Below are 26,353 nucleotides of genomic sequence, written 5' to 3' on the forward strand. Positions count from 1 at the left end.
AGAAGCCAAATTGATATTATCATGGTTACAGGAATCTGGGAATTGCCTTAGAGGTGGAGCAATTACAGGCTTCTAATTTAGGAGTTTCTCTAGCAAAGCACTGCTTTTAAAGAGCTAATTGACTGTCAATATTCAGTTCATTCTGATGGGCTCTGTTAACTTCTAACCAACCAGAAATCTTGTTGAGTCATAATATTTGACTCTGGGCCCTATCTTTGAAATTTCTGTCTTTTAGACACATACTATAGGACTTGGTCCATCCTTCTATGGCCTCTGTTTAATAACTTCTCTTTGTTGCTGCCTCAGGGCAACTGAAGCAATAGGCTGAATTGGTAAAACAGGGCTGACTGACCTCTTGCCTTTGGTTGCATTCCAATTATTTGCACGTTATGATGAGAAAAATTACTACACTTTTTTCAGGGGAAAGTGCATAGCAAGGGTTTTTTGGGAGAAGTCTGGATGGTTAGGATTTCCCCATTTTTAGGTTACTCCTGGTCATACCCTCTCCTTGTCTGTAAAATAACTTCACTATAAGACAGGAAATTCATCTTTAACAGTTTTGCATGGATTTCAGACCCTTAGCAGCTTTGGATAACTAGCTACAGACAGAAAGAGCTTTTGTTTTTAACATGTTTTTAACATGTCAGTGTGGATTGAGACTTATTTTCCTTTTGAAGGGCCTTACTGAAGGCCATAAGAAGTATCCAGCATGCCCTTATTTTTTAATATGTTTCTACCATGTCACAGAAATGTTATCATGGTCTGCCTGCCAAGATACATACAACAGATAATAGTCAATATTTACTTTTTTTTCATAGAAGAAGGATTGCCATCGTCCCAGCTGGGACTGGTGTGATATTCACTGCCTTTAGCTTATACCAACTAAGCCCATTCTACTTTTAATCTGTCATTCCTATCATTCCGCTTCCTGGTACTAGATTCTATGTCAGTAATCTCTGTATTCTAGTGGCAGAACCTCAAGTGTAACCAGCTTAAGAAAAAAAGCCGGGGAAGGTAGAATTACTGAAAGGATACATAAGAGTTACAGGGAGAGGCAGCTTTTGAAACTTCTATGACTGGAACGAGGGCAGCGGTTCTCAACCTGTGGGTCGCCAACCTGTGGGTTGCGACCCCTTTGGGGGTCGAACGACCCTTTCACAGGGGTCGCCTAAGACCATTGGAAAACACATATATAATTACATACTGTTTTTGTGATTAATCACTATGCTTTAATTATGTTCAATTTGTAACAATGAAAATACATCCTGCATATCAGATATTTACATGACGATTCATAACAGTAGCAAAATTACAGTTATGAAGTAGCAACGAAAATAATTTTATGGTTGGGGGTCACCACCACATGAGGAACTGTATTAAAGGGTCGTGGCATTAGGAAGGTTGAGGACCACTGAACTAGGGGATTGACTGTATGTATGTACCTGCTATTCTGGGTTCCCTCTGTATGTTGGATTCTTTTGTGCAGACTCTTCTACGTGGCTATAGGAAGCTATGGGTAAGATCCTTACACCTTAAAATCAATGCAGAAAGATTTTTCTCTTCTTGCTCCAGGAGAAAAGTGGTGGAGAAGGGCTCTGGTTAGCCTGGCTTGGACCATTCATTGAGGCTGAGGGGTGGGGCCGACATCACTTCACTAACCCGGTGGCCTGCTTTTCAGACATTGGGAGCCCTGATATTCACTGTGTACTATAGTGATAGTTGCTGAATTCTGGTTAGTATCTTGTTTGTATTCATAGATGATCAAAATGAAAAACCCCAATCATTTTGAAACCACACCTCGGGAACTGATAATATTCTTTTAATAGTAACAATAAGAACCATTATTCATTATCCTCTAAGACATCCAACATTCCTTTAAAGATAGTACTGCCAATTTTTCTTGCTGATGCCAGCCCTCCAGCTTTGGGAAAACAGTCACGTTCTGCCCAAATTATGCTTTTGATGAATGTAGTCCCTGGATATTCAGCTGGGACTGTGATCTACAGAGACAGCAGTTGAAATGGCCAATCACAGGAGCCACTGAATCACGCCTGAGTGCAGGTGTGTGATTAACTGCAGGTGCTGAAGATGTCAGAGCTGGCAAATGGGAGTCTTCCTCTCTCCTCACCTTAGTGATGCCTTAGGTTTCCCTGGAATGGAAATTTCTGCAGAGAAATAAACTTTGTCATGAACAGCTGCTCACTGGGTACTTAGAATAGATGGCTTTGCAGTGGAAGTTACTTTTTAAAGGCATATTTCCCATTTTTCTAAGTGGACTGTGACCCCCCTCAGACCAGAATTTAGACTTCTTTATGTACCCACCATTCCTGGAACAGTTTAGTGTACACAATTGAGGCAGAGCTAGATGGTCATAATCAATGTTGGGATATTGGTACCACTGGCTTTAAAAACTGTGTAGAAAAGGCCCTTCAGTCCCAGGTGGAATAAGCATTGATCTTGGAGCCAGTGAGTATGTGGGTTTTAGTTTTCTTTTTAAGAATATTTTTATTGATTTCAGAGAGGAAGAGAGAGGAGGAGGAGGAGAGAGAGAAACATCAATGATGAGAGAGACTCATTGGTTGGCTGCCTCCTACATGCCCCACACTGGGTTTTGAGCCCACAACCCAGGAGTCAAACCATGACCTCTCGCTTCATAGGTTGCTGCTCAACCAATGAGCAACACTGGCCGGGCCAGTTCTCTTTCTTAACTTATTTTTTTGAACAAGAATATATATTAAATCAACAAACATTTGATTGAGTGACTATTATGTGCTAGGATCTGGGAGTAACAATGAACTTGATACTGTCTTTTTCTTCAGGGAGCTTTTATTGTAGTAAAAGAATACAGAATATGAACAAGATAATAAGCAAAATAATTATAGCTGATCAGAAGTCCCAAGAAGGAAGGGTGATATGACAGAGAGTAATCGGGGAAGCCTTTTAGGAAAGGAAGTTAGGAATGCAGGCTCTGCAACAAGACAGATCTGAGTTTGAACCTCACCCTCTTCTACTTACCATCTGTGTATCCTAAGGATGGTTATGTAACCTCTCTCAGACTGTTTAGTTTATTGGGTTGTTGCAAAGATTAAAAATACATACACATTAAAATACATACATACAGATTAAAAATGCATAGCAAGCATTTTTTATGATGTATTCTGGCCATTGTCCTCTGGGTTGTGACAAAATGATTTTGAATATCTTTTCTAGAAAGTTCTAAATATCTATGCTCTTTGTGGTACAATTTTCATTCTTTAAAGAGAAGAGAAAAGAAAGGAAACCTTTCTGATTATTTTCCAGGTTCCAAAGGCTTTCAGTGAAGTAGAAAATGGGTAATTGTTATTTGTACTCAACTTGTAGTCTTCTGAGCTGAATGTCTTTAAATAGAAAGAAGCAGCCATAAATATTGCAAAGTTTAAAAATCCATTACTTAGAGACATGGTTAATATCTTCCATTTTGAACTGTAATTGTCTTTTTAAGAACAGAGCTGGCTAAAGAAAGCCTTAGTTGATTAAAATAAATTCCAAATCAACCATTAAATCAAACCGTTGCTCTTAATTTAATCCATTGCACATGGTCCCAGATGTGGAGCCACAAACCAAAGGATTTGTGGGATGAACCGAATAGATTTTCCATGTCTTTGTATTTACATGTAAACAGATGAGAAGGAATGGTTTCTTATATCATGCTATTCAGAGACCCCAAAGTGCACATCACCCCACCACTGGCATGGCTAACCAGAACCACTCCCCATGGTCTGTAAGGCAGGAGCACATTATTGAAACGTGTTAGCCCAAGAGCAGATACTGTGTTCTACTCCTGACCAGTAAACTGGAAGAGAGACTTGATGGCTCTGCACAGCTAAGATTTGGGAGTGGCAGTGAGGCTAGATCAGCCGTGGGCAAACTACGGCCCGCGGGCCGGATCTGGCCCGTTTGAAATGAATAAAACTATTGAAAAAAAAGACCGTACCCTTTTATGTAATGATGTTTACTTTGAATTTATATTAGTTCACACAAACACTCCATCCATGCTTTTGTTCCGGCCCTCCGGTCCAGTTTAAGAACCCATTGTGGCCCTCGAGTCAAAAAGTTTGCCCACTGCTGGGCTAGATCCAAGGTCTTCTGATTTTAGTCTCTAAAACCTCAGTTTTGACTTCCATATACTTTTTTTATGTGTCTATTACAAACACTATTTGGCATTTGACAGGCTTCAGTATTTGCATCTTTTGTTGTTGTTGTAGAGGATAAGGGAGTGTCCACATTAGTGCCCTGAGATGTTGCCTGCTATTGTTTTTATGGGAGCACATCCAGCCTGCCTGATGGAATTTGTCCTGTTTCTCTCTCACTTTTGCCTATTCATGTTTTCAAAAGCAAGTTTCAACTTGCCAACCTTTCTTTGTCTCAATTTGATAACTGCATATTTCTTTTAATCCTTTTTTATGTTACTTTAATATATGATGTAGAATAGGTCATATTCTTTATCATCATTTTATTGCTAGAGATGTTCAGGCCCAGTGAAATGGAGAGAGTCCACCTGGGTCAAAGGACAGGCGAGGCAGAGCTGACGCTGTGAGGCAATGGTCCTAACTCTCTGTCCAGTAATCTTCAAAGCTGAGACACTTCGCTTGTAAGCCTCATAGTTTTACTTGCTTTTTATTTGTTAAATAATAAATTAATAGCATTAAATGCATATTTAAAAAGAATAAAACCTGTAATTCTTCCATGCAGGAGTTACCTTTCTTTTAATGTTGTAATGTTTCTCTCTAGTAATCATTACACACTTGTTAAGTTGATGTGCTTTAGAAGTGATAACCCTTTTTGGACAAGCTAAAAGCAATAGAAATGTAATGAATGTGGAATTTGTTAGAAAATCTTAAACTTTGATTTTCTTTCTTTGGAAAATTATAGTGGTGATAGCCATTAGACTATTCACAGACTTCTTTCTATTTTGATGCAGTGGTTGTGGTGTAAATTGTTTTATCTTGATTTTACTCTAGGGCTTTTAGAATTCGATTTTGCTAGAGTCAGCTTTGATTTAATTCTTGTATGCATTACAGGTATAAGAAAAAAATACCATCCACCCAAGAGTGTTTGGAGCACCTGCAAACTAATTAAAACTACCCGGCTAAGTAAATACATTTCCGATGATCAGTAACACAGTGAGTTTTCTTAAGCACAAAATTTGCTCAGTACTTGAGGAAGAAGATCCAACCTATAATATACAATGTTTGACATTCACTCAAAGTGTACCTGTAGATTTAGAAAGGTTTCAGTATCTTTTTATTGCAAAGATCAGGGATTAGCTGAGGTGGTTAGAGTCAGGTACTAAAGGGTCTAAGGACATGAGTTTGAATGGTGGGAAGTCAATTAATTAGCTTTGTTTATTTCATGAGTTTACAATTACTTCAACATGAATGAATCTGTCAGTACTTTTTTAGTTTGGTGGCATATAGTCTTCCATAATGTTCTAGTATGATCCTTTGAATATCTGTGATATCTGTGGTGACTTCTCCTTTTTCATTTCTGATTTTGTTTAAATGGGTCTTTCTCCCTTTTTCAAAACCTGATAAGGACAACACAAAGAAAAAAAAAATTGCCAACTAATACCTGTGATGAATACAGATGCAAAAATCCTACACAAAATACCAGAAAATTGAATAGAACAATATATTAAAAAACAACAACATTTACCCTGTTCTCCTGGGTGGACCTGACCTAATCAGGTGAGCCATTACAAGTGACCAGAAGCAGCAGCAGACACTTAGCTGCTGGCCTGGAAGAAAGAAAACAGCATATGGAGGGGCCATGTGGCTGGGCCTGGGGGCAGCCCCCAGCTAAACCAGCCAGAAAAATGTGACCTCACTCCTACAACTGTAAGAAACAGCAGTCTGCCAATAATCTAAATGAGACTGAGAGGATGCTGGCTCCCAGATGAGACCAAAGCCCCAGCAGGTACAATGATTTCAACCTTGTGAGACCCTGAGCAGCGAGGGCTCCACTCTGCTGTGCCTGGACTTTTGACCCTTGGAATCTATGAGATAATAAATATATATTTACTAGAGGCCTGGTGCATGAATTCATGCATGGGTGGGGTCCCTCAGCCTGGCCAGTGATCACAGCCGATCGTCTGGCCAGCCAGCATAGGAGGTTGGCCGGCCATGGGAAGTTGGCTGTGAGAGTGCACTGATCACCAGAACGCAGCTCCTGCGTTGAGCGTCTGCCCCCTGGTGGTCAGTGCGTGTCGTGGCAACCAGTCGACTGGCCGTTTGGTTTTGTTTGGTTGTTTGGTCATTCGGTCATTCGGTTGTTTGGTCACTTAGGCTTTTATATATATATAGATTCTAAGCTACTGGGTTTGTGGTGGTAACTTTTAATATAGCAATTGAAAACTAGCATTTTCACACATCCAGTGTCTTTCCACATGGACAGTGGAAAGGTTTCCAATTCAGAAAATATAAGTAAGGCAGGAGGCTAGCAGGAAGGGCAGGGTTTGAACCACACTCCTTTGAACCCAAACTACAGGGAAACTTAAAAGGAGTCACAGGGATGCTTGGGAGTCATGTTCCCTGAGGTGAGCCAAGAAGAGTGGGGGTATGTGAGCCAAGCATGAACCCCCATGCTCTGCATGTGGCCAGGGTGTTTCTGTGTTTTCAGATGGGACAAAGAATTTTGCCTGTGGTTCATTCACTGAGGAGAGTATTTGTAATAATATTATTTAATTGGGTCTTTGTTCTAAGGAGGGCATGTGGGGAACAGGCTGAGCTTGTCCACCTTGAATCACAGGCACTTGCATTTGGACATGTCCTTAAAGGGTCCCATCCCAACTCATGGTACCCTGACAGAGAGTCCTCCAGACTCTGCTCTCACCCTGCCAGTGAGGATGGCTGTGGCTCTGTGGGCAGCTTGAATATCTTAGAACAGGGCTTCTTCTAAAGACAGAGTCTTTCCGGTATGTGAACATAAGTAGTATCTCCTTTTACCATAGTTATTCCTCTTCTCCCCATTTAAACACATTTTTTTTCTCTTCCATTATTCTACCTCTAAAAAGAGTTCCAGAACCCCCACCCTCCTCCATGGATACCCTAGAGCAGTGGTTCTCAACCTTCCTAATGCCGTGACCCTTTAATACAGCTCCTCATGTTGTGGTGACCCCCAATTCCATTGTTACAAATTGAACATAATTAAAGCATAGTGATTAATCACAAAAACAGTATGTAATTATATATGTGTTTTCCGATGGTCTTAGGCGACCCCTGTCAAAGGGTCATTTGACCCCCAAAGGGGTCGCGACCCCCAGATTGAGAACAGCTGCCCTAGAGGAACTCCATGTCACACAGTGATGCTCTAGAGCTAAACTAGTTATTAGCATGGCTTAGTGCCACCTTCTTCCATTTGCACTGACTAATGTGTGTAAGTTAGTTAATTCCAAAATTTTGACAAGCCTTAGTGAGCTTTTATATGCAAGGATCCAGGGGTGTAAAAATAAAATGACACGACTCTGCTCTTTCACTACTAAAGTTTAAAATTTAACATGGGAACAATTAATACATGCCATATGATGATTATGTAGTAAGTATGAATTGAGAGCTTTGTGGAAATTCCACATACTATGTAACCTCCACCCTCTTTTCTTTATATATACCAAATTTCATGGTAGGTTACTTTTGGGAAGGCTCAAACTCTCTGAGCAGATTTGTAGACTGCCCTTCCCCAGGGGCACCCGCAGTGCCCATCCCTGCAGGGGAGACGTCAGCCAGGATGCTGTTTCCAGGTCCACATGCTGCAAAGGACTTGATTGAGGAATGGCATTATATCTCACAAGAAATGACGGTGTAGAACCTCCATGTAGGCCACTTAAGGATTCTTCTCTTCAATATATTCATTAAGAAAAAATTACCCTTGCCAGATTGAAACTTGATTCTGATAAAGCCTCCAATTCCAGATTTGCTTTTATAAGAATTATAGAGATAGAGGAATGTGTGAAGCAACATCAATTAATTGCAGTACACCAAATATAGAATGTAGGGAATTCTATGAACAAGCGAACTAGTTACTTCAACAAATAAATGAAAATAATTAAAAAAGAGGGAAGAGAAACTTTTAGATTAAAAGACTAGTAAGAAATATATGACATATTCAGACTAAACAAAGATCAATTTTTTTAGGTCTGGATTCAAGCACACCAACTGTGAAAGCAAGCCTATATCAGACAATTGGAAACATTCCATTATTGACTCTGCATTTGACATTAAATAATTGTTATTTTGCCATAGCCGGTTTGGCTCAGTGGATAGAGCGTCGGCCTTCAGACTGAAAGGTCCCAGGTTCGATTCCGGTCAAGGGCATGTACCTTGGTTGCGGGCACATCCCCAGTAGGAGGTGTGCAGGAGGCAGCTGATCGATGTTTCTCTCTCATCGATGTTTCTAACTCTCTATCCCTCTCCCTTCCTCTCTGTAAAAAATCCATAAAATATATTTAAAAAGAAATAATTGTCATTTTGTGTGTGACAAGGAAAAATATGTCTTGATTATCCTAATAAAGGAGTTTGTATCTTTAGTGATACACACTAAAATCTTTGTGAATAAAATATTTTTAGCATTTATAAAACATATAAATAGTAGAAAATTGTAGTTGATATAAAGTTTGGAAAAATTGAGAAAACCAGGATGTCCATCTTTTGATAACAACATGTTGAAAATAAGCGATGGATTCTTGTTTCTTCACTGTGTTTCCCCTTTTGTTTTTGTATGTTTCAAAGTTTTAATTATAAAGTGTTAAAAACACGATTTCATGCCAATTATTTGTGTTAAGAATTTTTTCTTTTTACCACAATTTTATGTATTTTTCAGGACAACACACTTTGTAATTATTTCGGTAACCTTTCATTTTCTGGTACTGTTTAAAATTTTTCTTTAAATTGTGATTCTCACTGTTTATATTAAAGGTCAAGCATATAATTAGAAATGACTTTTCTATCAAGAGAGGAAATTACATAAGTAAAGCTGTTCTATGTGTAATCTCTCCTGGCCCAAACAAACAGGCTGCTGCTTCTAAGTTTCTATCAATTATTGACATGCATTATCAAATTATTGTTATTGACATGTAAAAGCCTGTATTTAATAATTCAATATATAACTTTATAAGTTTGGGGATGAGTGAAATCATCACCACCATAAAGGCCACAGACATATCCATTATCTCCCAGTTCCCTCCGGCCCTCTTTATTTTAGTTGATTAACCAATCAATTAATTTTTACAAGAACATTTAACATAAGATCTATCCTATTAGCAAATTTCAAGTATACAATACAGTATTGTTAGCTAGGTACTGGGCTGTACAGTAATTCTCCAGAACTTATTTATCTCGCATAACTGAAACTTTGTTCCCTTTGACCATCAGCTCCCCATTTATCCCTCTCCCAGCTCCAGGAAACCACCATTCTACTCTCTGCTCCTATGAGTTTGATTATTTTATATTTCACATGTAAGTGAGACCATACAGTATTTATCTTTCTGTCTGGCTTATTTCATCTAGTTAGTATAATATCCTTCAGGTCTATCCATATTGTAGTAGATGGCAAGATTTACTTATTTTTTAAGGGTGAATAATATCCATGGAATGTGTAAACCACATTTTTTTTAGGCATTCATTTAACATTTAGCTTAAAAATGGGCAAAGGACTTGAATAGACATTTCTCCAAAGAACACATACAGATGACCAACAGTTATAGGAAAAGCTGCTCAAGTAATCATGAGAGCAATGCAAATCAAAACAAGTGTGATAGCACCTCACACCTGTTAGGATGGCTATTATTTTTTTAAGAAGTGTTTGTGAGAATGTAGAGAAAAGAGAAGCTTGGTACGCTGTCTGTGGAAATGTAAAATGGTGCAGCCACCGTGGAAAACAATATGGCGGCTCCTCAAAAAATTAAAAATGGAACTGCTATATCATCTAGTCATCCTGCTTCTGATTATTTATCCAAACCAATGGGATTCGGCAGCTCAAAGATGTAACTGCACTCCCCTGTTCACAATAGCCAAGCTACAGGAATTATTTTTCATCGCGAGGAATCCTGATTTTTATATAAAACCGCCTCAATTTGAAAAGGGACAAATAATATACATTAATGAAACTCTTTGCAGAACAACAAAATAGGTCTATATTTGGTATTTCTATGTGTTGACCATTGTTCTAAGCACTTTGCGTGAAGTTAACTCAGCAGGTGAGAATCATTTGTAAGGGTAGAAGGCCTGGAATGCAGGAACAGTGAATTGGGGGAGGGGGTCCCATGGGACAGATGGGTTGGCTGGAACCCCCATGGTGGAGTTGGAAGGATGCACTGAGCATCATGCTGTCCTTTCTTCTGCTGACTCAGCCCCGAACCACCTGCACACACTCTGCTGCTGACACAGGGAAGGTCTCTTCCCTCCAGCACCTTAATCTGCTTTCTCTGTGCTCTCCCCCTCTCTGTTCGCAGGGTTTTAGTTGTGGGAATTGGAAGAGGGACAGTTAAATTCTCTCCAGTGAAAATGCTAAATTACAAGCTTCCCCCCCCCCCCCCCCGTAACTGCCTTGAGTAAAACTCTCTGAACAGAAGAACTTAATTAGTGAATTGAACTTCCACTCAAAATCTATACAGGAATCTAAAGACACTGCAATTGCTGTTCTCTCCTAATCTGTTGTTGCCCTGGAGATGTTACGAAGAAAATTCCACTTCCCTAGATTCCTACTTCAGGAAGAGAGTGAGTGGCCCATCAGGTTCGAACTCTTGGAGTGCCAATACTGACTCTATTGGGGGAAAGCAGGTTCCAGAGAGACCCAGACCTGTAAGGGCAGAGAGGGAAAATAACAGCATCAATGAGCGGCAGCCTATCCTGCAGAGAAGCTGGGGTGGAACGTTTAACAGAGCCCAGCCCTCAAGGAAAAGCCTCAAAGATTGTGCTTGGAATGACCAGTCTGGGAGGTGAGCAGGAAGCACCTCCTTGTGGGACCTATAGAAGCAGAGAGTCCAGGCTAGACCAGAGGAGCTGTTCTTTCATATTTTCTCTGAAGACCGAGGACGGAATGCTCATTAATATCACTTTCTATGGCTCATATATACAGGATGTCCCAAAAATCTTAGTGCAGTTTTCAGCTTTGGATTTAATCATTACCAATAAATGCTTCAGAAATATTCATACATTTTTAGAATAAGAAACTCTTTTTAAAATAGGCTTTATTTGAAAATATTATTTCACCTTAGGAAGAGAGTCATGAAGGTCATGGAATAATGGAATTTGAGTCTGTACTGTTTGGGTACATTCGTGATCACGTCCAGTGGGCTGCCATGCTTACTTCTCTGACCTGATTGTCACCACTCTCCCCCTCTCTGTTCTCAGTACCCTTTAGCCTGCTGATCCTGCAGTTCCTCAGGATCACCCCAAGAGGCCTCTACCTCAGATGCTGAACTTGAAATGTTCCCCCCCCCCACTATATAGCTTCCTGGCTGGTCCCTGACCATCATTCAAGGCTTTGCTGCAATGATACTTCTTCAGAGGGGACCTTCTTCACCATCCTGAGTAAAGCAACACCCTCTGTGAACCCATGACTCACACCAGATCTCCTTACCCTGCTTTGCATTTTTATAAGCTTATCCTGTCCTCGTGGAAGGTTGCATATCGATTTAAAACAATTTATTAACTGCCTTCCCCTATAAGAAGTTCCATGAAGGTGAGGACTTTATTTTGTTGGCTCTACTTCCAGTGCTTTAGAAGGTGCTCTGTAAATATTTATTGAATGAAGAAAGTAATGCAGAATAGAATTAGATAAAGTCTTATACTTACTAGTGTGCTTTCCCTCCCTTTTTCCTCTTTCTCTTTCTTCTATTTCTTCTTTCCTTCTTCTACCATTTTCCCCTTTTTTCTCATCCCCTTCTTTTCCCTTATTTTTTTCCTTTCTTCCTCCTCCCCCTTTTTTCCCCTTCTACTTAAAAAAGTTACTTTTTTTAAATACTAACAAGACAAAATAGTTGAAACAATAGGAACCAATTCCACTTCTTGTATAGTAACCTGAGTGTGTGTGTGTGTGTGTGTGTGTGTGTGTGTGTGTGTGTGTTGTGGAGGAAGGAGGAGGAAGTGATTGTACATAGAAGATGGGTGAGTGAAGGGTAGCACTCTGCTTTTGATGGCAGAAGTGTAAGAGAAAAGTCTACAAGCTGAGGTACATGTGAGAATCAAGGGGACATCCATTCTGCTTTTTCAGATGCTGTATTGAGGCTCAGCTCCACTCCTTGGATTCCCTTGTGTAGATGCTACTGGGGAGCCTAACTGGGATCAAATCAGGGACCAAGGAGAGACATTAATATTGAGTCTACCTTGGTGTGGTCCATAGGATGATATTTTCTTGGGACAAAGGGTCATCCATTGGATGGATGGGCAATTAGTGGCACAACTTTTGTGTCTTCTGCTTCCTTAATAATAACTAAGCTTGATTTTAGGACCTAGGTGTCTCTACCCATTGGGTATATTGGAAAAAGTAGTGACAAATTATAATCCTGTTCTTATTTGTCAAGTTAATCCAGGGACCATTGAAAATCATTCTGGATATAAAGAGATCCTAATTAATAATTAGAGGTCTTAGAGTCCTATATAAATAAGGCAGATTTCAAAGGTGTTCACTTCCCTCCTCCTCTGAGCACAAAGTCAGTTCCTTTTTGTTACACCTATCAAGTAGAAGTTAATAATTGAAATGATATAGAATCCTGGACTGGCCAGTTCTATCCCTGTGATGAAAGGAGAGTTTTCATAGGCTCTGGGAATCATTTTGCATTCTCTCTAGGAAGCTCTGGAAAGCAAAATTGGGATTAAAAAAGGAATCTTCATTGTCTGTGAAGGAAGTTTAACACTTTTTAAATTTGTGAAAATAATGTACTTGGGCTGGCAGAGAATTAATCATAAAGGGATTTAGTGAAGAGTTCTTGAGTTTTGGTTCAATTAAAAAGTAGCCACTGTCCAACTGAGAGTTGAGCAAATCTGCTCCCTGCATTCTTTTGTAAATTGGTGTGTGAACTTTTTAATGTATTGGTTTTTGTCAGGCAAAGAAGCATAAAAATCTCTTCTACTTTACTTGTCTCCAGGAGCATGCATTAGTAGAGCCCAGTGGTATGGTTTTAAGACTGGGGGTGTGGTGGGGGAGAAATTGAACATTAATAAACATGAAGGTCAAGAAACCCAGAGTACAGAGGGTTTTGTTATTCATTCAACATTTGTCACCAGATGCTTGCTTCAAATAAGTTTGGCTTTGAGGAATGGTTTTTAAGACTTGCTGAGATGTGACAGCTGTAAAAGTCCCTCATGAACTCTGAAAAGGCAGTCTCAGCCCAGCTGCTCCTGTTTAGGGCTGTCCAGAATGAAAATGCTGTTAGCAACAGTTTCATTTCTCGCCCCTGCAATAGCTGTGACAGACAGTCTGTGCCAAAGATGAGACTGGGTTTCTTGCATTTTTCCTCCTGTCTGGATTTAATAGTCGTCCTGTGTTCTTGACTACCAGGGGTATGCAAAGGTAATAATAAACCTTGTAGGTAAGGAAGAATAGTTCCAGTTTGGGAAGAGCTGAACTCCTGTAACCACTTTGTTAGATAGCCTCTATGGAGCATCTAAAGAGACGGAAATACATCAAATCAATGAATTATATTAAAAGGCACACAGGAATTTGACTGCATTCTCTCATGTTGAGGCACCCTGGGAGAATTTCCTTGAGGTAATAGATTGATATAAATAGTAGTACAGAATTTATTTATTTCAGTATATTTATTTCAATAACATTAAGTTTGATGCACTTATTTATGGATAGATCTGCCTCTTCTGTTAGATAATTATTACACCGAGGACATGAATCATGTTTAGTTATTATTATTTTTCTAATCATTAAGGATACTATCCTTTATAAAGTCTAGCATCAGGTCATGTTTCTTCACTCTCCAATTAATTTTGTTTTTGTGGAGTGGCACATTAGGAAGTGATAGCACTTGGAAGGGGAGGTGGCTACTTAACTACCTGTCAAATTCATAAAATGGTCTGCTCTGCCTATGTGTACTTTATTATGAAGTCCAAGCCAGGGCCCCAGGAATAGTTTTTTACTCTCTGCATCCCTACCTGTCAAAATCCTACCTATCCTTCATGGTCCAGCTCTAAAATGTTGACCCAAATTCCTCAGCTGCAATTAAGTTTATTGTCTCTAGTCTTAGGACAGGGTTTTGTAATCTTGGCATTATTGATAGTCTGTGCCAGATAATTTTTGTTGTTGTTAGTGGGGTGGGGAGTGGGGATGGAAGGGGGGTGTCCTGTGCATTGTGGGATGTTTAGCAGCATCCTCGGCCTCTACCTACCAGATGGTGGTAGCACCTACCCAGTTGTGACAACCAACAGTGTCTTCAAGTATTGCCAAATGTACCCTTGAGGCAAAATCACCCCTGGTTGAGAATCACTACCCTATAATAGTTTCTTTGGGCTGTTTTTATAGCCCTTGTCATGTTTTTTTTTTGTTTTTTTTTTTTGTTTGTTTTTTTTCTAATTTTGAGGGGGGGATTTTTTAAAATAAGGTCAAAAATGACTTTATTTAAATAAGAAAATAAATTAAAAATAACTGTAGGCTTGGGGAATCTGTCCCTTTCTCTTTTAAATCATTTCAGGCAGGTTATCCAAAATGCTGCCGGTTGCAACTTGCTTGCTGTCTCCCCCAGAACAAATCCAGCCCTCACAGGGGCTCTGAAGCTTCCTTAGCTTTACCATAAAAAACAAACAAACAAACAAAACAAAAAAACCAAAAAACATTTCAACAACACTCCTTTCTGGACAAAATTCTTTCTTTTTAATTTTTTTAATTTTATTAAAGTAGTGCATACATAGTTCATAATGTATCCTTTTTGTCCCTAATAGGTGTGTAGTGTAGTGGTATATCATTGTTGTTTTTATTCTATTGTTGACACTATTATAGATGACTCCCATTTCCCCCCCTTTACCCTCCTTCACCCAGCCCCCCCACCTCTGGTCAGCACCACACTTTTGTCTATGTCCATCCCCCTCACCTCTGACCTCTGTCAGTCCCTCTCATTCTATATAATAAAAGGCTAATATGCAAATCAACCAAACAGTGGAACAATCAGTCACTATAATGCACACTGATCACCAGGGGGCAGATGCTGAATGTAGGAGTGTGCTCCCACAGGGGGAGAGATGCTCAGCCAGAAGCCCTGGACTGGGCTCATGGCTGGCAAGTACAGCAGCAGGGGTGGGAGCCTCTCCCACCTCTGTAGCAGACCTAAGGATATCTGACTGCTGGCTTAGGTTTACACCCCCTGAGGGCTCCCGGACAGCAAGAGGGCACAGGCTGGGCTGAGGGACCCCAGCCATATGCACATTGGGGGCCACCAGGCCAGCAGGGGAATGCCATTAGGGGTGACCAGTCAGGCAGGCAGAGGCGATTAGGGGCAATCAGGCAGGCAGGGGAGCAGTTAGGGGCATTAGGCAGGCAGGCAGGTGTGTGGTTAGGAGCCAGTGGTCCTGGGTTGTGAGAGGGATGTCTGACTGCCCCTGAGGGGTACCGGATTGGAGAGGGTGCAGGCTGGGCTGAGGGAACCCCCTGTGCATGAATTTCATGCATGAATTTCGTGCACCAGGCCTCTAGTTGGTGTACAAAAAAGCTATAGATTTCTGGGTGTTAATTTTGTATCCTGCTATATTGCTGAATTCATTTATCAAGTTTAGTTGTTTTTTTTTTTTTTTTTTTTTTTGGAGTCTTTGGGGTTTTCTATGTACAATATCATGTCATCTGTGAATAATGAGAGTTTTACTTCTTCTTTTGCAATTTGGATGCCTTGTATTTCTTCTTCTTGTCTGATCACTATCGATAACACTTATAGTCGAACAGAAGTGGTGAAAGTGGGCATCCCTGTCTTGTTCCTGTTCTTAGGGGAAATAATTTTAATTTTTACCCATTGAGTATGATGTTGGCTGTAGGTTTGTCATATAAGGTTTTTATTATATTGAGGTATGATCCCTCTATTCCCACTTTGGGGTGAGTTTTTATCAAGAACGGGTGTTGGATTTTGTCAAATGCTTTTCCTGCATTGATTGATATGATTATGTGATTTTTGTCTCTCAATTTGTTTATGTGGTGTATCACATTAATTGGTTTGCAGACATTGTACCATCCTTGTACCCCCAAAATAAATCCCCCTTGTCATGTTTTAATTTGTATTAGATTTTAACCTCTTTGAGTGAGGAAGGTAACCTATATTTTTCAGTAAGTTCTCTCCAGAAAACTGTTAGCACATTGTATTTTTTATTTCTGCATAACAAATTATCACAAATGTACTGGTTTAAAATGACACCCATTTGTCGGCTCACAGTTCTATAGGTCAGAAATCTGGGTCAGGTTGATTGGGTTCTCTACTCATGGTCTCACAAGATGTTGGCCAAAGTGAATTCTTCCTGGAAGCTCAGGGGAAGCTCAGTTAGGTGTTGGCAGAGTCCGGTTCCTTGCAGTTGGATGTCTGAGGTCCACATTTCCTTGCAGGCTCTCAGGTGGGTCATTCACTTCTATGGAAAGCCACCCTCATTCCTTCTCATTTGCCTCCCTCTATCTCCAACACATCAAGGGCATGTTGAATCACCCTGGTGCTTCAAACCTCTGACTTCTTGTGGCTTCTCTTCTGCCACTGTCATATGGCAAATGCCCAACAAGTGCCCCCAAACTGTAATTCAGGATTTCTAAAAGTCTCCTGGCATAAAGCATGAATGGTAGAATCAGTAGTAAGAATGGTATTGATAGCTGGAATGATGGACTAAAACCAACAAGAATGTAGTGAGGATATTGGGAAAACTTCTTAAGGGAACCATTAGATGTTTTTGTCTTCTAATGGGAATAGCGGTTAATTTTATAATAGCTCCTCCTTCACAAGGTAAAATATCTTTCATATCATTATGCCTGTACTGAGGGAAGGTAGGTAACTTATAGCAGAGCCATGCGTGAAGTTCCTTTTATTTTAGAATTAAGATGCTCTGTTTGCCCAATTGAATTAATTGTGGGCAAAGGAAATTTTTAGTTTTAAGAAAGATGTGTGTGTGTGTGTGTGTGTGTGTGTGTGTGTGTGTGTGTGTGTGTGTTTCTTGGTTGGTCGACTGGACCCTGGTTCCCAGCGTAGCCTACTCTAAATTAAGTTGAAATGATAGAACTTCTTTGACATAGAGAGCATCCATTCTTAAAGTGTTATGCATGGATCCCTGAATTCATTTCAGGGGGGTCTGAAAGGTCAAGACTATTTTCATAATAATACTGAGATGCTCTTTTCCTTTTTCACTGTTTTGATATTTGCACTGATAGCTTAAAAGCAATGGTGGGTAAATTTCTGTCTCCTTAGCATGAATCAAAGCAGAGGCACCAACTCTACTAGGGTCATTGAATTTTTCACTGCTACCTCCTTCCAATTTTTTCATATGTTTATGTTTATTTTATTTTAATTTATTGTATTATATTATTTTGAATTTATTGTGGTACATTGGCTAATAAAATTATATAGGTTTCAGGTGTACAATTCTATAATACATCATCTGTATATTGTATTGTGTGTTCACCATCCCAAGTCAAGTCTCCTTTTGCCCACACTTTACTCTCTTCTACCCCTCCACTGCTTTTTGTCCTTGCAGCTTTTTAAAAAGCCAATTTTACTTAAGAATGACCTTGATAAAACAGGAAAGACTATTCATTTTATCAAATTGCAATCCTTGAGTTTATGACTTCCAGCATCAGACATAAGTACAAGAGAATTAGAGAGACTGTTTAGCTTTCACAATGTGGAAAGTCAAAACCTTGTAATATACCCCTTATTCTATATATCATTCTGTTTCTCTGTTAGTCCCCAGACATTTACAAGTCTGGGGGAGGGAGTTTGATAGCTATCTTCAAATTTCCATGGCTATTATGTAATCAGTGTGAAGATTAATGGACAGAAACCTCCTGTAAATTGGATTTGGAAGGGCCTGTAGGGGGAGCTCTTATTCACTACATTGATCTTGTTCCCCAATAGGAAGAATAGTTTATAGCTCTCCTAACTTCCTCTTGTCTTCTGGTAAAGAGTTTCCTCTCCTTTGTTTCTCTGGACTTCCCCATGGTTCGCCATTAGGACGCATACACCAAATTGCAAGATTGACTTAGATTCAAGCTCTACTATTAACTTGTAGTTTTGGTTTTCTCATCTGTGAAATGGTGATAGTAACAGTACCAATTTCATATGGTTGTTTTGAGAATTAAATGAGTTAATATTTGGGAAGTATTTCAAATAGTGCCGTTCATATAGTAAGTACTACTTAAAGTTCTGTTAAAACTTAAAAAGTTACAGGGAAATAAATTTTTGTCTCTTTAAAAATTTGTAATGAGCATAGCTGTCCAACAAAGTAGAGGAATATCTTGCAAAGAACAGGACCTCCCTTGACCCTTGCCAGGGGGTGTGGGGGAAGGAGGGAAGTGAAATATAGATTTGCAGTCCAAAGACTTAATTCAAGTCTGGGCTCAGCCATTTGTTAGCTGTGTGTCACGATAGCAAGTCATTTAATCTCTCAAAATCTCCATACCATCATCTTGCTGTATAATTTAAGTGAAACAATATGATTGAAGGTACTTTGTTATCTGCAAAGTGCCCTTTAATGTAAACTTTGAAAGCTTTGAGACAGAATCTGGTTGAGTTTCTCTTTGTCAGTGATACCAGAGAAAGGATTCTTGTATTAATGAGAAGCTTGGACTTGGTAATTCCTGTGGCTCATTCCTGTTCTGAGAGTCTATGAACTGTTTCTCAAATAACCTGCCAGTTAAGGTTTGTGATCATATTAAAGGAGTTAATAAGAGAAGGATTTTTTTTTTTAAACGGAGTGAATGAGATGGAGCTGTACTAAATAAGGAAATTAAATCAGGCAATCAGTGGGGAAGGTTAGCTCTTTCTATATATATAATCATCATGATTATAGTTGAGGCTGTTTTTCATTATTGCAGAGGTCCTTCTTCATTCAAATTACACAGCCAGTTGCACTTGAAAGTGTGCAATTCCATCTTCTATACAAAGGTTTAGGACAATTTGAGTTTCTCTTTTTTTCTTCTTAGAGCTTCAGATTGTTATGGTTAAAAATAAAGTATTTATCTTCAGTTTAGAAATCTAATAAAGCTCTGACAGGAGTGTGAAATAGAATAAAGCATCTCTTCAACAAATCCATCTCAATAACACTTCCTGACAATCAAAAAACCTTCAGGGCCGCTCCTTAATGACTTTGGAAGTTTTAACAGATTTGTAATAAGGATGTGAGAATGACTGGAAATGGGTTTTAAAATAGTGCTAACTCGTTTGTTTTAAAATCCACTCTCTGATTTAGTTTTTGAAAAGAGTTTGAGAATATGCTTCCATTAAAATGTAGGCTGATTAAGTAATTATGATAATGAGAGTGCTGTTTGCCTCCGGTTTGGAATAACTGGGCAGCTGCTCCAAGGTAAAACTTTTGTAAACAGAACAAATGTTTCTGAGGTTAGAGTCAGGTCCCAGAGGAAAAAGGGTAGCTAGCAGTCTATCCCATAAGAGCTGGGTGATCGCCAAAGATGTGAGACTCTGGGCATCTAAACCTAATGTTACCAGTGGAAGTGGAATTCTTGTGATGTCAGGAGAAAAAAAATTCCCCGAGACTGCACAGGAGGATGAGTAATATTTCTTTGGGTGGAAATAAACCCCTGGTTTCCAGTGTTCCATTTCTTTCTACCCTGCCATGGACAAAGTCTAACAATGTCACCAGCAGGGCCAGAATAAAGGCCCCTGCCCATACTTTCTGCTCCGTATTAAAGTACTAGAGGCCCGGTGCATGAATTCATGCACCATTGGGGTCTCTTGGCCTGGTCGGCAGGATTGGGCTGAAACCAGCTCTCTGACATCCCCCAGGGGTCCCAGATTGCGAGAGGGCACAGGCCAGGCCAAGGGACCCCACTGGTGCACGATCAGGACTGGGGAGGGACGCGGGAGGTTGGCCAGCCAGGTAGGGACCACACGGGAGGGCTCCAGGGTGTGACTGGCCCATCTCACTCAGTCCCAATCAGCTGGACCCCAGCAGCAAGCTAACCTACCGGTCAGAGTGTCTGCCCCCTGGTGGTCAGTGCACATCATAGCGAGTGGTTGAGCGGCCTTAGCATATCATTAGTATATTATGGTTTGATTGGTTGAATGGCCAACTGGACGACTGGACACTTAACATGTTAGGCTTTTATTATATAGGACAGTCCAGTCCAGCATCCTGCACGTGGAGTCTGCAAGGCCATGGGCCATGGGCCATGCAGCTGCTAAGGCCATATGGCTATGGAGAGAGAACATGGGAACGCATGGGCAAGTGCGGGTCAAGGAGCAAGAGAGAAAGCAAGAAGAAAGGAACTCTGGGGATTTTAACCAGGAGCTTCTTCAAATTAAACAACACTGGGCAGATTTAAAGGATCCAGTGCTTCTTAAACCCTAGGCATACCAGAGTTAACTGGGAGATATTTTAAGGCCATCATTTCAGACCTCAGTTTCAGAGATTCTGATTCATAGCTCTGGAATATGGACTAGGAATTTACATAAATATAAAATCTCAGATACTCTGATGACCAGCAATGCTCAGAAACCATTAGAATGATATAATCCTAGGAGCTTAAGTTTTCCTGTTGCAGAAATTACCAGGCAACCGGAAGACACACAACGAGTACTTGAAAGATTCAGGAAAAGCTCTTTATTTGCAGACGCACTAGTGCGGTGACTCAGGGGAGTTATTCTCCAGAGCCTGAGTGATGAATGTGGAGGAAGCTTTCCTTTTATCCCCTTAGTTTCTTTTTCCCCCAAATATGGACCAAGCTTCCGGACTTTTCATGGGCTTTGCAGCTCCCCATATGTTGAGATGGGGGAAGTGAGATTACACCCAAAGGCCTGGCCTGGCTGGCGCCAGCACTGCCACCCCCCTTCGGCGGTTCTGTATGGTTCATGGTTTATGGCCTCTGTAAAATGGGAGTATTCTGGGAAACAGGTTCTGCAAGGCTGGACAAGCTTTACAGATAAGAATGGGGCTTAACCTTAATTATACTAGCAAGAATGTGCGTCAGAATACTGGTTACTGGCACAGATTCAGATTGCTAGCCCCCCTAATTGTCTTATATTCCTCCTCATTCATAGAAAAGAGTGGAACCCAGCAGCCAGTGTGGCTCAGCAGTTAAGTGTTGACCCAGGAACCAAGAGGTTCCATTCCCAGTCAGGGCACATGCCCAGGTTGTGGGCTTGATCCCCAGTAGGGGGTGTGCAGGAGGCAGCTGATCGATGATGTTCCTCTCTCATCATTGATGTGTTTATCTCTCTATCCCTCTTCCTTCCTCTCTCTAAAATTCGATAAACATTTTTTTTAAAATGAAAGAGTGGAATATATATAAAATGAATTTGAAGAATGGAGTCATCGTGGGTATTATTTCTTTAATTTAAATTTTTAAAATTTTACAATTTTTAAATTTGCAATTGCTAAACTTACCCAAAGATAGAGAGAATAGTAGAATAGATAATATAATGTATAAGGTATCTGTGACCCTGCTTAAACAATTATTACCATGCTGCCAATCTTGTTTTACTTGCTCTCCTCTCTTTCCCTATTTTTTTTTAAACGAGAATAGTTTAAAGCAAATTCCAAACACTACCATTTCTTTTCTAAGGTTTAAGGACATTAAAAAAAAAAACCTCTCATGCCATTATCATATCTAACAAAAGGACCAATAATTCTTTAATATTATCTAGTAATACTCAACCCACATTTAAATTCCTCAATTGTTTCAAAGTGAGTAACTGGCAGAAGCTGGGATTTGAGCTCAGGCAGTCCAACTCCAATGGACTCTACAATCCATTATTCACAGAAGGCTAGAGGACATTGTTGGCAATCTCAGTGTACTCAATCTTGATTGCTAGTTTTGGGGTCTTAGGGAAGTAAGAACCAGTTGTTAACTGTGTTGGGGAAATAGTAAACTGCAGGGAATTCAGAAAATGGGTTTGTTTCTGTGGTTCATTTGCATCATTCTGAGGCCCTGTAATAATAGGGAATGACCCTCTGTCCATATCCGACAGACAGAACTGAATGCAACTTGAACATGTTCTTCCAGATTTGCTGAGGTCTGGGGACACTTTCTGGGTAAGAATACAGATGCAGATTTTTGATCCAAGGCTGTCTTAAGGAATACTGTCTAATCTTTTCATCACACATAACTGTGTTGTATCTATTGAGGCTTAGTCTTTGGCTCTTATGTTTAGGATGAAAGAAAACATAACAGGTGTTTAGTACATATTTATTGAATGAATGAATGGAGTATAACTTGTATTTGGCATTCAATGCACCATAGATTAACTTTGCTTTATCAAAATCTATGATCCTAATTTATTGTAAATACAGTTTCCATAAATACAGTGTTACAATTTTAAGTGTATTTAGAGAATTTGCTTTTTAAGATTAACCTGGAAATGAATTCTTCCTGAAGGGAAGCAGCTTTATGCAGTGGAAATGGCATGTCCTAATACATTTGTAGGACAAGAGATCCATTTTGAATAAATTTTTTCTCAAAAGATAATTGACATAGGCCTGTATTATAGAGATTTAAATGTATATCTCGTCAGGTTACATCAGCACAGGGCAGAAGGAGAAGCTGCAGTTGCTAAAGGAGCAGAGTGGTTGAGAGTGAGCCTGGAAAACAGAAAGCCTGCAGGATAACTGAGGAGAAAAGCCTCTTACTGCTGAGATTCTGAAGTCTCCTGATGCTGGGTGTGTCTTGTTAGTCCCCTTGTTTCCTGGATAGAGGCTATTAGTGCTTACCAATATGTACCTTTTCTGGGCTCACAGCTGAAGCACATTCCCAGCCTGCTCTGTAAGTTGGTGTGGTCACATGACTGAATCCTAGCCAATAGGATGTGAGTGAAAGTGATGTACAGATACCCATTCTCTTCCTCTGCCTGCAGGTTGGGGGTCAGGCAGAGAGCTCCAAGGCTTCTTCCATATTGTGACCCCGCCTCTCCAAAAGCCTCCAAAGTTACCGAAGGGATAAACCTCTATTATGAAAACCACTGGAACATGGCTACAGAAGTTATTTTAGCCTGGCTTACCTAGTTTCAAGCACCTGGATGAAATTGCGGAGTTGGGTGTCTAGGAATTTATAGAGGTATCTAGAGGCCCGGTGCACAAAATTCGTGCATGGGTAGGGTCCGTAGGCCTGGCCAGTGTTCAGCACCGATCTGTGAGGTGACCTGCAGGGTGATCAGCCCCTCTCATCCTCCCCTCCCCCGCTTTGGCCAGCCTGGGGCCTGCAGGCTGGGGGCAGCTCCTGCATTGAGCGTCTTCCCCCTGGTGGTCAGTGCGCATCATAGCAACCAGTCGTTCTACCGGTAGTTCTGCTGTTCGGTTGATTTACATATTATGCTTTTATTATATAGGATAAGAGAGTGGCTAAACACATGCATGAGCTTAGAAAACATGTGGCTATGTGGCTTTGGGCCAGTTACTTAACTTTAAAAAAAAATCCTCACCCAAAGTATGTTGTATGATTTTGTTGATTTTTATAGAGAGAGGAAGGGAGGAGAGAGAGATAGATAGAAACATAGATCAGTTGCCTCAAGTACTCGCCCCGACCAGGGATCGAACCTGCAACCTAGATATGTGCCCTGACCAGGAATCAAACCCCCAACCATCTGAGCCATTGGCCAGGGCCAGTTACTTACCTTTTTTGGTTTCAGTTTCTTCTTCTCTAAAATGGAGGTAACCAAAGAATTATCAGAGTATTGTTGTGAGAATTGAATGAAATTGCCCCTCAGAAAAATACAAGAACTGTTAATAAAATTAGCTATTTTAGAATTGATCATGGATACATTCTGATTTATTCCAGCACATTTTCAAGTGCTTGGTATGTCAGGGCAAGGTATTAGGAGAGGATATAAAGATTAGCAAGCACTGTTTTTGCCTTCAAAGAGCCCCCAGTCTAGGAAGACAATTGAAGGGCAAACCAATAATTACAATAAGTGAACAGCTTTATGAGTCTGTCAGCTTTTAAATTTGATGAATATAATATATTAAATATTCCTGTGCTGAAGATATGCATCAGTAAGTGGAGGTAGAAAAGGATTCTCTTGAAATATGACTATATCTATATCTATTTTATGCAATTTTTTTCCTCCACTGGCTGATGAGTTTATAAACTGCACGGCTTTGCTGGAAGTCACCTGACCCTTGTATCAGTGAGAGGTTTGTCATCTCAGGGCAATATTTGGAGCCTTGTAAATAGCTTGAGATGATTAATTTACTCTAACAATGAAAAAAGAGAGCTGTGCTGCACTGCAGTGTATCTTAAAGGCTGATGTTTTAGTGGTAATTTTCCTGAGTCAATTACAGTACCTTCTTTTTCTCTTAGTCAATTTCACATCCACTAGCGATCACGATATGCAGAGGAAAATGCAGGTAGGTGATAAAACAAAAGGTTTGGGAATCTTTCCACACCTTTGGGGCATCTGGGAATTTTACCCTGAAAAGGGCATGACACACTGAAGTAGTAATTAGACTTCCATTTAAAAAATTTCAAGCTTGTGTAGGTTTTGGAATTAAAGAGATATCCCTGAGGTTACTACTTATTCAAGAGCCTAGCAGACATTTTTTTTCTGATGTGTAAACAAATATTTTCTCCAGATGCTAGTTGTCAGGTGCTGTGTTAGGAGATTTCGGGATCAAAGATGAGTAAACAGGATCCAAAGTCTATGGAAGATTTGTCTACACAAATAGTTCCAATTTAAAAGTGTTGAAATAGATAAACTTTCTAATTGTCATGGTGCCCGTGAAGCCAGAGCCTTGCATGCATGATGCAGTGTTAGGAGAGATGCTCAAGGGTGCGATGGCTCAGCTGCTTCTGTTAGAGGCAGAAATAGAATATTGGGGACTAGCTACAATGATAAGAAATATTAATCATGCTCTGTTTACCGTGATTGTTCTGTTCTGATTAGAGAGCACATTCTAACCTGGCTGAGAGTTGTATGCCTGGGAACATGGGAGCTAACATCGGAATGCAGTCCTTCCTCTTTTCTCGAGAACTGTGTACCATTGTGGAAAGACATACAACCTCGTGGATGAACCAATCTAGTCCCAGAGGTGGCCACCCTTTGTGACCCCTTCCTCCCCCAAGCCCACATTGCCTGTAACCTGTAACAATGACATGGTGCCTACTTTCCCAGGCCTGTAATTCTTACTCTCCCATGCAGTCTTTGCCTCCTACCCAATATAAGCAGCTGGTTTATGGTGGGAGGTCGGGGGGGGGGGCGAGGAGGGGTCGGGGGTCTGAGGGGAGGGTCAGAGCAGATTTTTGTGGATGACCTGCTGCTCTCCCATGCTGCTGGCATTATTGGAGTAAATGCTCATATATGATTCAACCTTACCTCTGCTTAATTGGCTCAAGTAGTGACAGGCAGCTCGGACCCCTTGGTTGTCCGGTTATACTTTTTCAAGGAGAATGGGAGTTTGCAAGTAAAGAGGGTAGCAGGATTTGCAGGAAGTGCAGACAGCATGTGCTGGTACAAGGCCCTTTTCAATTGTCATGACTTCTTTGGGTCCTGGGATATTGTGAAAGATGTCTAGCGTCTCTGGCTCAAAGACCTAGGAGATTTTATTAAACACTTAACATCCACAAGACCAAGAATGTTAGACAAAGTTGTTAAACTTATTTCAGAGAAAGTTTCACAGATATTTCCTAAACCCCCATTTGGTGATTTTTTTAATCCAGGCTCCTCCCATCACTGTAGTAACTCTCTTAAATGAAAGGAGCAGGAGGAGAAATTTCTAACATTTTCTTGTCCACAGGACTGTTCTTCTTAGTTTATGATTTATAATAGTTCAGCAAAGTGTTCTGATTATTCCATCTTAACAAAAATTAACATTTCAGTTAATTGGATTTGATACTATTAAAGACATGGAGAAATATTCTAAAGCAATTGGTTGGAATCAAGGACATAAAAGTAAAGGCATTTTGCAAATGTTTGGCTATTAAGATATTTTGCCTAGGGCAGTAAAGTCAGATAATGAGAAATAAATGAGAATCAAGTTTCCTGTATGTTTTAATATAAAAAATTTTAAGAGTGATATTTGGCCTCTTTAGCAGCATATCTTTGCCAACACAATGGAATAGAGGCATAAAAAAAGCACTGGGGGATATGTGGCTAGGGAGTGTTGGAGTGTAGGAGAGGTAGGAGTGAGAAAGTAAAAGGAAGAGCTGAGGTTCATGAAGTAGATGGCTTGATTAGGAAGCATTTTGCATA

Source organism: Myotis myotis, unplaced genomic scaffold (assembly GCF_014108235.1).
Source record: "Myotis myotis isolate mMyoMyo1 unplaced genomic scaffold, mMyoMyo1.p scaffold_m19_p_15, whole genome shotgun sequence".
NCBI classification, from domain to species: Eukaryota; Metazoa; Chordata; class Mammalia; order Chiroptera; family Vespertilionidae; genus Myotis; species Myotis myotis.